Here is a 12,685-nt window from a genome sequence, read left to right as displayed (position 1 = left end):
CATTGGATCACTGTTTTGTTGAAATGTGCTCTAAAAGACAGAGAACTGTACAGTGGGGAATAGAAGTATGCTTGTCCTCCCACTATAGTGCAGTCTCCAGAATTACTATATTTAAAGTTTCTGGGGTGTGGATGGCAGGGTGCAGGGGTTGTTGTGCTTGTACACTGCAAAAGTTTTGTTTATTTTGTGTACTGAGATCACAGTATATTTCATTCTGAGATTGTGTTACCTTGGGGTCAAGTGTGTTTCTTCTATGTCACACTCTAATGCCATGTATAGACAAACAAGTTATGCATAATGAAAACCAAACTAAACAGTTCTGAACTAGGAAACCACAAAGTGAGCTGACACCACAGGAACAAGGATAAAATTTAATGTTGAGCACTTTCGTCACAAATTACAGTTGACTTCACCCCTCAGCTCCTTAAATACTAATAACAAAAACATCATTAACAGATGTGCGTTGAACACAGTTTGTATTTAAAGATACAGACTCCCATTTTCTTGCATACAAAACCACAAGTCATGTTGCACTGCTTAAGATATCTAATAATGTTAAAAACTTAAAGCCTAAGATGTTAACTTAAGTTATATGAAATAGTAAAATATTCTAATAATAATTGTAATAATATAATAATGAAAGTTAACAAATTACATAAAGTTTGCTTTTAGTTTAAAAAAAAAACTAGTCAAAGACACCACAGTGGTGTGTCCTGTGGGGAGTTCCTGTGGCAAACCTGGCAATTTGATTGTAGCAGCTAGAGAGTTTGCCAAGATCAGTTTTGTTCAAGTTGGTGGGTATTGGCCAGGCATAGAGTAGAGCTGAAAGCAGATGGTTACAGGCAATGGCAGTCCTAGCTAGAGGGGTGAGAAAAGGTTTGTTTTTGTATAGGGAGCCAAGTTTTTTATTAATGGTTTTAATAGTTTGGTTTACGTGCATATCATATTTGAGGTTGTTGTCTATTCTAACACCAGGAGTTTGGTATGCATATCTGGTGAGATTATGGTCCCATTGTTAGATGTTCTAGTAAACGAAGGTTGAGAGGATTTGCGAGGTAGGGCAGAAGAGCAATAACTTTGTTTTATTAGGGTGTAATATCCGCTGTTGATTATAGATCCAGTTTTCCACTGTATTAAATGTTTTCTGGGTTAAACTAAGGATATCTGTAGGGGTAGAGGTTGAACAAATCAGGGTGGAGTCATCGGCATATTGTATACAGGTTGCATCTGTGATTACAGTGTGGAGGTCATTGATAAAGGGGGAGAAAAGAAGAGGACCTAATATGGAGCCTTGAGGGACACCAAGGATAACAGGCAGAGGGGTGGAGAGTTTGTCTTGCCAAAGGACAGCATGCTGTCTTCCACTAAGATAAGATTGAAACCATTGTATGGCAGGGTTGTTTAGGGATATTTTCTTTAGGGTAAGTAAGAGTAGCTGGTGGTTAGCCGTGTCAGAGGCCTTGGAAAGATCGAGAAACAGGGCAGAAGACCGTTTATTGTTAACGGTTGGAATGATGATAATGAGTGAAGTCGGAACTTTTTGGAAGCTGAAGGAGAGAATGTCACTGGGTTTAGGGGTTTTAGCGTTAGGGCAAGTTTAGTTTGCTAGAAAGGGCCTGGATGTTTCTGTAAAGAAATTGTTGAAGGTGTTGGCAGTGGACTCTGGCAATGTTTGGGTTGGGGCTGAGGGGGCTGGAGTTGTGGATTGCCCTGGGTGGATGAGTTTTTCAAAACTGCCCAGAACCTCTGTGGCTTGTTGTGGTGTTTCTGCTGTAGATGGAAGAAATATATTTTTTTGTTTAATAATTTGGATTTTTTTGTATCATTCCTATATTTTCGAATTGAGTTGATCTTGTGGGGCTTTAGAAGAACGCCAGGTGTTCCAGGCATTATTTCATTGTATGATCTTTAGTTTGGTTTCTTTAGTGAACCAGGGGGCAATTTTTGTTTTAATTCTAATAGAGCATGCAGTTGCATGGTTGTCAAGGATGGCCAGGAATATGTTATTAAAGTGTGTTACTGGCTCATCTAGTGGTAGTTGTTTTAGAATTGACCAAATGCATAATTTAAGTTGTTCTAAAAATGTATTAAAGTTGACGTTTTTGTTATTTCTTATTGTTTTATAGGTGGGTAGATGTGGACGTTCAACTTTATGCCTAATATAGTATACATTAACAAATGATCACTTAGATCTTCAGGGAGAATACCTGATTTGTACATGTGGTGGAGGAGTACCTGATTTGTACATGTGGTGGGGGCTATTAATTAGTATCCAGTCTAGGATACTTTCTTTGTTGTGTAGGCTTGCTGATCCTAGTAGGGGAGGTTATAGTTTGTGTAAAACCATGTAGTAAGCAAGGTTATAGTTTGTGTAAAACCATGTAGTCATCAAGAGAATGACATATTTAACAATTTTCTATAATATAAATGTAAAACCAGGAAATCTTGCTACAGCAATTTTCCTTTGCATAAATGCAAAGCTAAGAACTATAGTTTAAGCAAGGCATTGCCATGATTATAAAACAGCATTGAAAAAGAATTGGCCAGTGCATGTGAATACTAAGTATTGCAAACGTATGATGCAGTAGTGCAAAAAGAGAGAGTGGCAATTAAGTTTAGAATAACTACAAAACATGAGCAGCAATGTAGCATTGAAATGAAACCTAGTGAGCCAACGGAATTGTTTTATATATGTTGCTAAATGATAGTTGGCCACTACAGAGAGAGTGGATCCATAGTGTCTAGTTAATGAGGCTAGGAAAGGTTATAGTGGGGTAGTAGAAATTATAGTCTCCTCTCTTGACAGCACATTTCTATCTTGGAAATATTTGATTGATAACATTAGGGTGTAATAAAGTTTAGAAAAGATGGGTAGACTAGTAAGAAAGAGGGGGGTAGGTTTAGAAAGAAGGGAAATTTATTTTATTTTTCCATTTGTTTACCGGGTTAGTCCAACTGGACACAAGGTGACCATTTTCAGGGGAAGCTCCAGATACATAGTAAAAAAAAATATAAAAAAATAGTAATAAATTTATATAAACATAGCTGTTTTGTACAAAGCACATTAAACATTTATAAAAGGAGCAAAAATCAGAGTTTTACAAATGATGCAGCATACAGTGGTTAGAATATTGAGAAACAAATTAAACGAGATATTATGTGACTAATGTACAATTGCTTGAACATAAATTCAAAAAAGTTTCCATAGACAAACAGGGTCATAAACTAGAAATCAGTACTAATAAAGGTGGCCTAAACACCTGGTTCACAGTACTATGCACTAAGCGAAACTACACAATACACCTGGGATCTAGGTATTTTATTTGGTTGGTATAGCAGTTGATGGGTCAGGAGATGTTGATTGTATTTTAGTAGGTTAGGGAGTTTTAACCATCCTAGTTGTGTTAGGGAGAGGCAGTGCTGAGAAAGAAACTTAGCATTGGTTGCAAATTTTGAAATTTTATTGTAGCAGGTAGATAGCTTCAGAAGGACAGATTTGTTTAGGTCAGTTAGAACTGGGGTGGAGAGTAGATGGGTACGAGAGATAGTGATTCGGTATTCTTGTGTGAGGAAGCTCTTGCAGCGGTAGAGTGAACCTAGTTTATGAACTCTGGCAGTTGTTAGTGCTATGTGTTTGTCGAATTTTAGGTTTTTGTTAATAGTTACACCTAGTAGCTTGGCTTGAATTACTGGTGTGATAAGGGTATTGTTGGAGGATGTTATTAAGAATGGCGGGGTAGGGGTGAAAGTTTTGGATGGGTGGAAGATCATGAGTTGGGTCTTAGATGGATTTAGTGTGAGTTGAGAGGAATTTAGCCATTTTTCTATAGTAGTGAAGGTTTCCTGGGTTATATCTTGGAGTAATTGTAGAGAGGGGGCTGAGCAAATAAGGGTGGTGTCATCAGCATACTGTACTATATTAGTTTGTTGGGTAACCTTTAGTGTGGAATATTGAGTATAGTAAATTTGAAAAAATGTATTAGGTTTAGTTTGCTTATGTATGGTGGGCTAAGCAAGATAAAATAGATATGAAATATCAGTGGAAATAGCAGTATTATCACAGTAAAGAAAATTTGCATAACAATGCTTAAGACAGCTTCTTATATTGTAGGTTATAAAGTTAGCCTGCATTCCTCAAATATTTACAGATGCTATTCTTTTGAAGCTTTTTTTTAAGCATTGCTCTGAGTGCATGTATGTTTTACTCCCATTTAAGCTGTTTAGGAAGAGAGTTCTAGTTTGCAGGGAACTTTTTTGTTTAATTGCGAACTGCCATAGAGTTGCTGACATTAAGTCTTGCTATATACAGTTAATAAAAAGCTGTCTGACATGCAAGATTTCTATTACAGTGACACACTTGTATGCTTTTTTTCACTTGGGGTATTTGGCATCTGCTCAAATGACCAGGTGAAAATAGTGTTCACAGTATACGTGGACTTGGTCCTCACAAGAACAACCAGAAACTTTTATTTCACTGTCTGAGATAGCATTTCTGCATAAGGTCTACACATTGCACATCGACAAAGGGAGTATAACATGTAAATCAGAACTGAGATGCATTGAAGTTGTTTGGATAGAATGGCATTATTAAAATTCTGTGAATTAATTATTGTGGGCTACCTTAGGGAAACTGATCAATGGCCTCTTGTATTCAGCTAGGTAATCACAGTATTTCAGATGGCTTTTTATGGAGCTATTCCTGATTTCCACCTGGGGGCTGTTTTGTCTTCTGATTAGATGGCTAGATGAAACTAATGTCCGGAATAAATGCACACCAAGTCCCAGTTTGACAAAGTAAAATCATTTGTATTTTGTCAGCCAGTGCAGTATTTGGTTTAATACATATAAGCTGAAGTTTACACTTTGTGTACTGACAGATTCTATGCTACAGATGCAGTGAAACCTTTGAGAGTAGAATAACATTCTTGAAAATGTTTTCTACCAAAGTATACTGTGTGCCAGCTCTCCTGATTTATTTTGTCAACTGCATTAGGAGAGCTGGCATACAGCTGGCCTTGTCTGTAGCAAGGAAATCCATCATTTCAGATTGCTTTTGATGCCCAGGTTCTATCTGGCAGCTAGTTGATGTCTGCTCACAAGGCCTATTGAAACAAGTGTTTATATGCGTGCCAAGTCCTCATTGAACCAGAAGCAACAATTCTGTAGATTTCACCAGGAAAAAAATATAGCTTTCCACTTGTAACATGCTGTGGCTATAATGCCATGTTTTACGCTAGTAAAGTGATTGGGTTAAATTCAGTGGTAAGCTGTGTTGAAATTCCTGGGTTAGAATAGAAGTCTTCACTGACCATGCTGTAAGTTACATAATGAAATCTCAAAGGGGGTCTGAGATGTAGTATTTCATGCACAGGGACCAGATGCTTTAGTTTGTATGCATTTACTGCCATAATTTGACAGTTTGCATTTTACTTTCCATTGGAAGAGCTGTGTGAACTTCTGAGCAAGCAGAATGCAGTAATGGTGTAGTATATCTCTGCTGAGTAGTCATCGCATTAGAAGTAAAACTTCTATATTATGCCAGAACTAAATCCTATGCTTTTACGTCGCTATAGTGATGCAATCAAATTCAGGATAGCACTGCACTGAAAATATAGGAATAGAATAGGTCTTTTGAGGTTTTTTTTAGCTGAACACCATGTGATGACTGCCTGAAAGTTTCATAGTGACATCTGAAAGGGGACAGAGATATTTTGTGGCAGTTAATTGACTTTAATCAAATGTTCTTTGTTTTATGGGATATTTTGCATTATTGTCTTTTTTTTTTCATTATGGATGTTGTATTGAACTTCTGCTTTTATGTTGGTTTGCAGAAATAGTTTAGAATATTTATTTTACTGATGCATTTTTACATTAGAAAACAATCATACATTTTGCCAGAATTAAATGTATATATATATTTTTTAATTTGGAAACTGCTATGGGTAACATGTCAGTGTGGGGTTACAGGTATGGAAATTCATCATAGTGCCTGCTGAAACTATGAAGCATAAAGTAGCAATCCTAGGAGCATTTTTTAGCCAAATGCAATGTGGTGACTGCATGAATGTTTCTTAAGGCTGAAAGGGGATTTGAGAATATGGCCTTATGTGTATTTTATAAGACAAAGTATATATTATTTCTTGTACAAACTGCCATAGAATGGTGTAACTACAGTGGTATGGTTAAGTTAGTTTTACACTGCCTTAAAATCCCTGAAGTTAGGATAGTACCCTTGGGTGAATGTTGCAGTTGAATACTGTGTGATGACTGCCTTAAACATTTTGCAGGGAAGTCTGTAAGGGCAGATAAGTATGGCTTGTGTGTTAGACAGCTGATCCATTGATTAAGAGGTTGGCATCTGCTCACTCTCTTTTGCATTGTAATCTCTTTCTACTCTGGGTGCCATTTTGAAAACCTCAGCATGTCAGATACACTAATGGCATAGAATATTTCATTACTGAGCTGTTGCAACAGAAGTAACGAAGATTGTGTATGTTTTACAAGAAACCGTATATATTTTTCATTTGTAAGCTGTCCCTGATAACATGCTTACTGACTGGTGCAACTAAAGTGGTATAGTCAAATTCAGCTTAGTGCTACACTGAAACCAGTAAGGGTAGAAAAGCAACTTTGGATGTATTTTTGTATCTATGCATTGTGTAAAATCATTAGGCAGCTGAAATGGTCCATTTATTTTAGTTTTATCCCCTGCTGCCTACAGACAATCAGCCCTCCATGGTAAAGTTTCCCATATGTTCCTGTGTAGGTCCAGGACTGATCATAGAACTCCTCTTTTGGATAGCAATCACATTTTTCTTTCTAGTTAGAGCCCTAACTGTGCCCTTGATGGGTGATGTGAACACCAGCATCATTGCAGGGACCTACTGAATTCTCCCATAGAATGTGAGTACTCCCATCCATATGTGGTAAGACAAAGTACGGACATCTTTTGTTGTGACTGCTTCGCCTGCAAGTCTGTACTTGCATATCAATAGCCATAGGTTCACTAGTCCCTCCACTCTTGGTAGTTGAGCTGGGATTTGCTGCTTCCTCATGTCCTTCTTAGCTGTTCCAGTGTCAGAGATGGTAATCATACTCTGGTCATCTGGGTCATAGATAGAGTTTTATCAGTGTATTCTTTTTAAGGTAAGCTATGGTTTTTCATTGATAACCAGTTGATCCATTGGTTCAGAGGTGTTCACTGCCACAGTCTTAATATATTTTGTATTTCACTTTTTATCATACATGTTGAACTTTCTGCTCCGCATACTGAGTACAGTAATGGTCTGGAATGCTTTTATAACCTTGCTGTAATTACATCAGAAGAAAATGTCCTAATTATTTTCCTGAATATCGAAATGTGTGTTATGCCATCAGTGGACTTCATGCCCCTGTACCCCAGCTTGGACTTGCATGCTGTGCCCCTGTACCCCAGCTTGGACTTGCATGCTGTAAAGTACATTACAAAATGCATATTTGTCTTTACACCTAGGACCACCAACTAATTACATTTTGTCACTGAATGTTGTGACTTATTATTTTAGCAGCTTTATTAAATTATTACCCAAGACATAGCCAAACATTAATACAAAAGAAAACAAGCCATATTAACATTTCCAGTTACATATAATGTGCGTCACATGTTATTTTTTATAATCATCATCAGTCCAGCGTTATATAAATTGATCAGTTCCTTCCCTTAAGCCTTTCTCCTCCTCCTAAACATTATTCTGCATTATTGTTCCCACAATTTCCATTTGTAACTTCTTATTTTTGAGAAATTTATGGTACTGTTTCATTACAGAGATATTTTCCTTTATTTCTCGGTACCGGTAGTAGCTTTGTATAGAATTTGATTGTGCCATTCCACAGAAGGGACACACACGCGCACACTCACATCTAGGGCCAATTTAGTGTCCAATCCACCTACTGCATGTCTTTGGGATGTGGGAGGAAACCGGAGGAAACCCACGTGACCACAGGGAGGACATGCAGACTCCGCACAGAAGGCACCCCAGCCGAGAATCGAACCGGAGAACCTCTTGCTGTGAGGCAGCAATGCTAAACACTGCATCACCGTGGCCGCCCAACTGAATCATATTGTTAATATACTCTTTAAACATGAGACTCAAAAGTACTGCTCTCTTGTCAAGGGGAAAAAAGTATTATTCCTGTATATTGTATATGTTATAGGAAATATGCATATATTTCTTGTTTTGACTGGTTTATACATAAATAATAGCTTTGAAGGAAACAGAATCTTAAGCTGTGCAAAACATCATAAAGTGGGACATTCTGTGATTTTTGCCTTAGTAACCTCATAAGGGTATGCTGAGGCATTTTAACTGAACTGAAAATTAAGCCATAATAGCCTTCAGAAATTGTGAAACTACAACATTTGCCAATAAGTCAATTCAAAAATATGTTTAGCTTTTAGTTCTCTTTAGACAAACCAAGCAAAAAGCTACCAAAAGCACAAATATATAACATTTGTGAATTTGCATACATGCCTGAAGAGTATCTGTTGAGCCGCAGTCGTGCAGCAGTAGCGTTGTTGCCTCGCAGCAAGAGGTTCTCGGCTGGAGCGCCTTCTGTGTAGTCTGCATGTCCTCCCCGCTGTAGAGTGGCGTTCGAAAGACCTACATGAATGGGCGTGCCTTCGTTGAAGGTTGGGCGTCCTCAGCACCATAAAAATCTGCCAGTCATTAGTGGACCGGAGTTCCCTAACCTGGGAAAAGCCGAAAGAACAGGCCTGAAGAGTATGTGCTTCTGTATAAACTTGTATTTATATTATTTTTATAAGTTATGTTTAACTGTGACATTAAATTAACCTTTTTTTGTCAGTATAGATTTGTAGATGGTTGGTAGGCATGCTGCCAGGAGCTCATTGAAGAGTCTAGCTTGGTCTTTCAATTGCCCTAGAGCACGGTCAGGTTAAATGACTTTTTCAGGGTTTCGCAGTAGGCAAATAAAGGGTGTGGATAATCAAATCCTGGAGTACAAGAAGCATTTTCAGAGCTTTCAGGCATTAGGTAGTCTGTAAGATCTCTATAGATTAGTAACTCTGATGCAAGCAGCTTAATCCTATGTGTTGCTGAACTAAAATGTATGGAATGATTCATAAATTTGCATGTTTACCTTGCATAGGAGCCATATTCATCTCCTCTAGCCTTCTAATTTTAGTATATATGCTACCAAAAGTTGAGACAGTTACTACTTCTCCTTTTTGGGTAGGAGACCAGTATAAAGCAGTAATATTCCCTGACAATTTCATGAAGTTGAACCATTTTGGAGATACAAGGTTTTATATATAAAAATTCAGTCCGTTATTTGGGAATGGACCTTAGGGGAAATTGTCAGTTGTCAAGGGGTAATACCATGCATCATTTTGATCCTTTCTTTTTCCATATACTGTCAAATCTTTTTCGTAATTAGTTATGCAAGTCGCCAAGTTCCATCCTTTAGCTTGATTCTTCAGGTCAGTAACATAATAGTCTACATAGTCTGTGTAGAATTTTGAGCCGAAGAAATGGTAAATACGTTGCAAGTGCTTTCTAGGCTGACACATTTCCTGATTGTTGCTATTTTGTATTTTTTTTCTTGAAAGGTAATATTGCTAAGTGCCTTCAGAGCTTTCAGATCAGGGCTTCTAGCTTTCTGCTGAATTGCCTTAAAGCATAATTCCTGGTTGATGCTCTTAAACCATTTTCTAACCATAAGGTGTACGTCTAAACACACAAACTATCAAAACAAATGCATTCACTTCTGCTCTGTGTAACATTTTGAATGGTTTTCCGGATGGTCACTGTCACAACAAAGACAATGTGGACGTTTTAGCAGCTTGCATAAGGTCTTGACCCTGACTCATTCTAGAATGAAGTGTACCACATGACATGCACATTGCCATCACTGAACATTAGTATATTTAACTATATACACAGCCTTATACACTGCACTTTTTTGTACTTTACCTTACCCTGAGCACAGTGACCCGACGATTTCTAAGGTGAGACCCTGGAGAGAAATTCTGAGGTGCTACACCAGCTTCCTGATGGTCATATTAAAGATACCGTGAAAGAGCACTGCAGCATCCACTGATATTTAGTGGTACAAGGCTGCCTCTTTTTTTTTTTTTTTTTATAAATTTGTTCTTTTCATAAGTTTTTCTTATGTGGAGAGATTAGAGACAGAGGTAAAACGCTGTTTAGTGTAAAACTGGCGGAAAAAGTTCTGTCTTGAAAGAGAAGAATGTGTTTTTATTAAAGATTTTTTTTTTTTTACCTCCAGGAAGTCAGAGGAATGGATAAGATTAAATTTTAAAGAAAATCAGTACACTGCTGTCCTTTGTAATGCTGGCAAAAGGTTCCAACTTTTCTCAAAGTAGGAAATTGACTTGCATCTTCATTTACAGTACACTTGCTTTCATATGCGCATTATGCGGAGGAACAGGAAATTTCTCAAGTTCTTGTTGTGCTACATGTACTGACTCTTTATTTGTCCAGAAAGTAATCAGTCACTGCTTTCCAAGAACCCTGTCAACAGCTACCCTCACACTAAAGCAGTATGACTATTTCTGTAGCAATTGCAGTTTACAAAACGTCATTAGGGATTTGTGCATTGCAGTTCCCGAAATGTTGTTAGCTGTCATATTGGGTAATTCAGAGAACCTGCAGGGAGCTTTTCCTTTCTAAATATTAATGTAACCCCCTCCCCAGCGTATTAAGTCATGCTGCCTCAGCCCACTTGGCTAGTTGATAACTTATTTTCATGTGATTGGGTACAGAAATATGTTGTGAATTAATTTCTAACTGCAGATCTGAGTGAGTCCCACCTGCATACTCTGACTTTGTGCAAGTCTCTTAAGCAGGCTAGTGTTTTGAGATGACTCCTGGATGAGTATAATTGTTTGGTGGGTCCTTCTATTGTTTCATAAAGACTGAATAAATAAATAAAAGAAAGCAGGAACGTGCCCATGTAGTCTCTTCCCTTTCCTCTTCATAAGTTTGATACGCACTTTTGCTTTCATTCTTTTTATTATTGATCCTGTTCCCTTTTTCCAAGGCCAGTACAAAATACATACTGCTATTTTGTAAAGTATTGGCTGTCAGGATGGCGTAGTGTTTTAAGGTAATGACTAAATGCATGGGCCTGGTTTGATTCTCATAACCTCAATTTCTATAGTTGTGCAAATGATTGTTTACTTAACCTGACTAAAGCTCCTGAAAATTGACAATTATGTCTCATGAGAAACTAAAATTGTTTGCTCAGAATACATACATTATTGTAGAAGTAAAAACTGTAAGACTGACCCAGCCACGCTAGAGTCTTCACTGTGTAATAGCTTAAATCTCCTGTAATGGAGGCCCATGGCATGGGATATATACAAATAACCCTTTAAGGATATATCAGTGTTTCAGCTATTCAGCTACTTGTTTTCTGAACACATGTGACTTTCTTTTTAAGGCTCTGCCTTGTGTGTGTGTGTGTGTGTGTGTGTGTGTGTGTGTGTGTGTGTGCACGCATATATATGTGTGTGTGTGTGTGTGTGTGTGTGTGTAATATATATATATATATATATATATATATATATATATATATATGTGTGTGTGTATATATATATATATATATATATATATATATATATATATCTATTAGAAAAAAACATTCACTTTGTAAAGAAGAACTAAATAAATATATGGCAAAAACTTTTTGCTGTTTAAGTAAATAAAAACAAAAACCCTCATGGTAGATTGAGCTTTCGTCCTTTATTGTAAAGGAACTTCTTCAGAATGAATAAATTAAGCTTTCCACTTATTTATAACCTTCAATAATAACCAATGGGAAACCATAAACAAGAAGAGCATAAGCATAACAAAACATATGAATTGCCAAATCAGAGTTGTTGTTAGAATCAGTGGAATTGGGTATAATGAATAAAACATGAGTGTTTTTGCTGATTATTGAGACAACAGACATATGCATAAAAGTTGAATTGTCAAATAAGAAGTAATGTAAGAATCAGTAAATTAGCATACTGAATAAAACATGAGTGTGCTAGCTAACAGCTTTTTAACACGTGGTCTGATAGACATATTAATGGAATCATTTCAACATGAATGTAGTGGCTGAAAGCATTTTGAACTATTGTGGTTTGCAATAGAATTGTTATTGCAACCATTTTAACACACATTTGAGACTTAATGACTCATTTTAAACCAGGGTGGTAACCTGCTTCCAAATGGAGTTGCCACTTCAATTCAAGAACTTGCAGCAGGGGGGCGTGGCCAATATGGCGACCTGGTAACAGCACTTTCTCACAGCTCTCTTTCCTCAATATTTCAGACAGGAATTTTGAGAAAAAAACAACAATAAGAAGATATCTTCGCTACTAACCACTTTCTAATACCCAGAGACATCATCAGAACAATTTTTATCAACTTTCATTGGAAAATTCCTGTCAAATTAATTACTAGAAAATCGGCAGCATCAGCTACTCCAAATGTGCCATCTCAGAAATCCACCTCAGGACCCAACATTCAGAAAGGATTTACATTCACTTATTTTAAATATTCAAGAGTTGACAACTGAAATAGATAGGATGGATAATAAATTGGACTCTTAAAGAAAAATGTACTCAACAACTTGAACAGCTTCAGGAAATGTTCACAAAACAGAAAGGTCACAT

General features: G+C 37.1%; 1 protein-coding gene across 2 annotated transcripts in view; it reads left to right on the top strand.

Moving 5' to 3' along the window:
- GK5 (glycerol kinase 5) overlaps positions 1–12,685 on the top strand; it is a 478,960-nt gene that overhangs the window by 10,816 nt on the left and 455,459 nt on the right. The gene's annotated exons all lie outside the window — the stretch shown is intronic.

The sequence above is a fragment of the Protopterus annectens genome, chromosome 5.part0 (genome assembly GCF_019279795.1).
Source record: "Protopterus annectens isolate FY-2018-M chromosome 5.part0, PAN1.0, whole genome shotgun sequence".
NCBI classification, from domain to species: domain Eukaryota; kingdom Metazoa; phylum Chordata; order Ceratodontiformes; family Protopteridae; genus Protopterus; species Protopterus annectens.
Note: the sequence above shows the minus strand (reverse complement) of the source record. Positions and strands in the feature narration are given on the sequence as shown.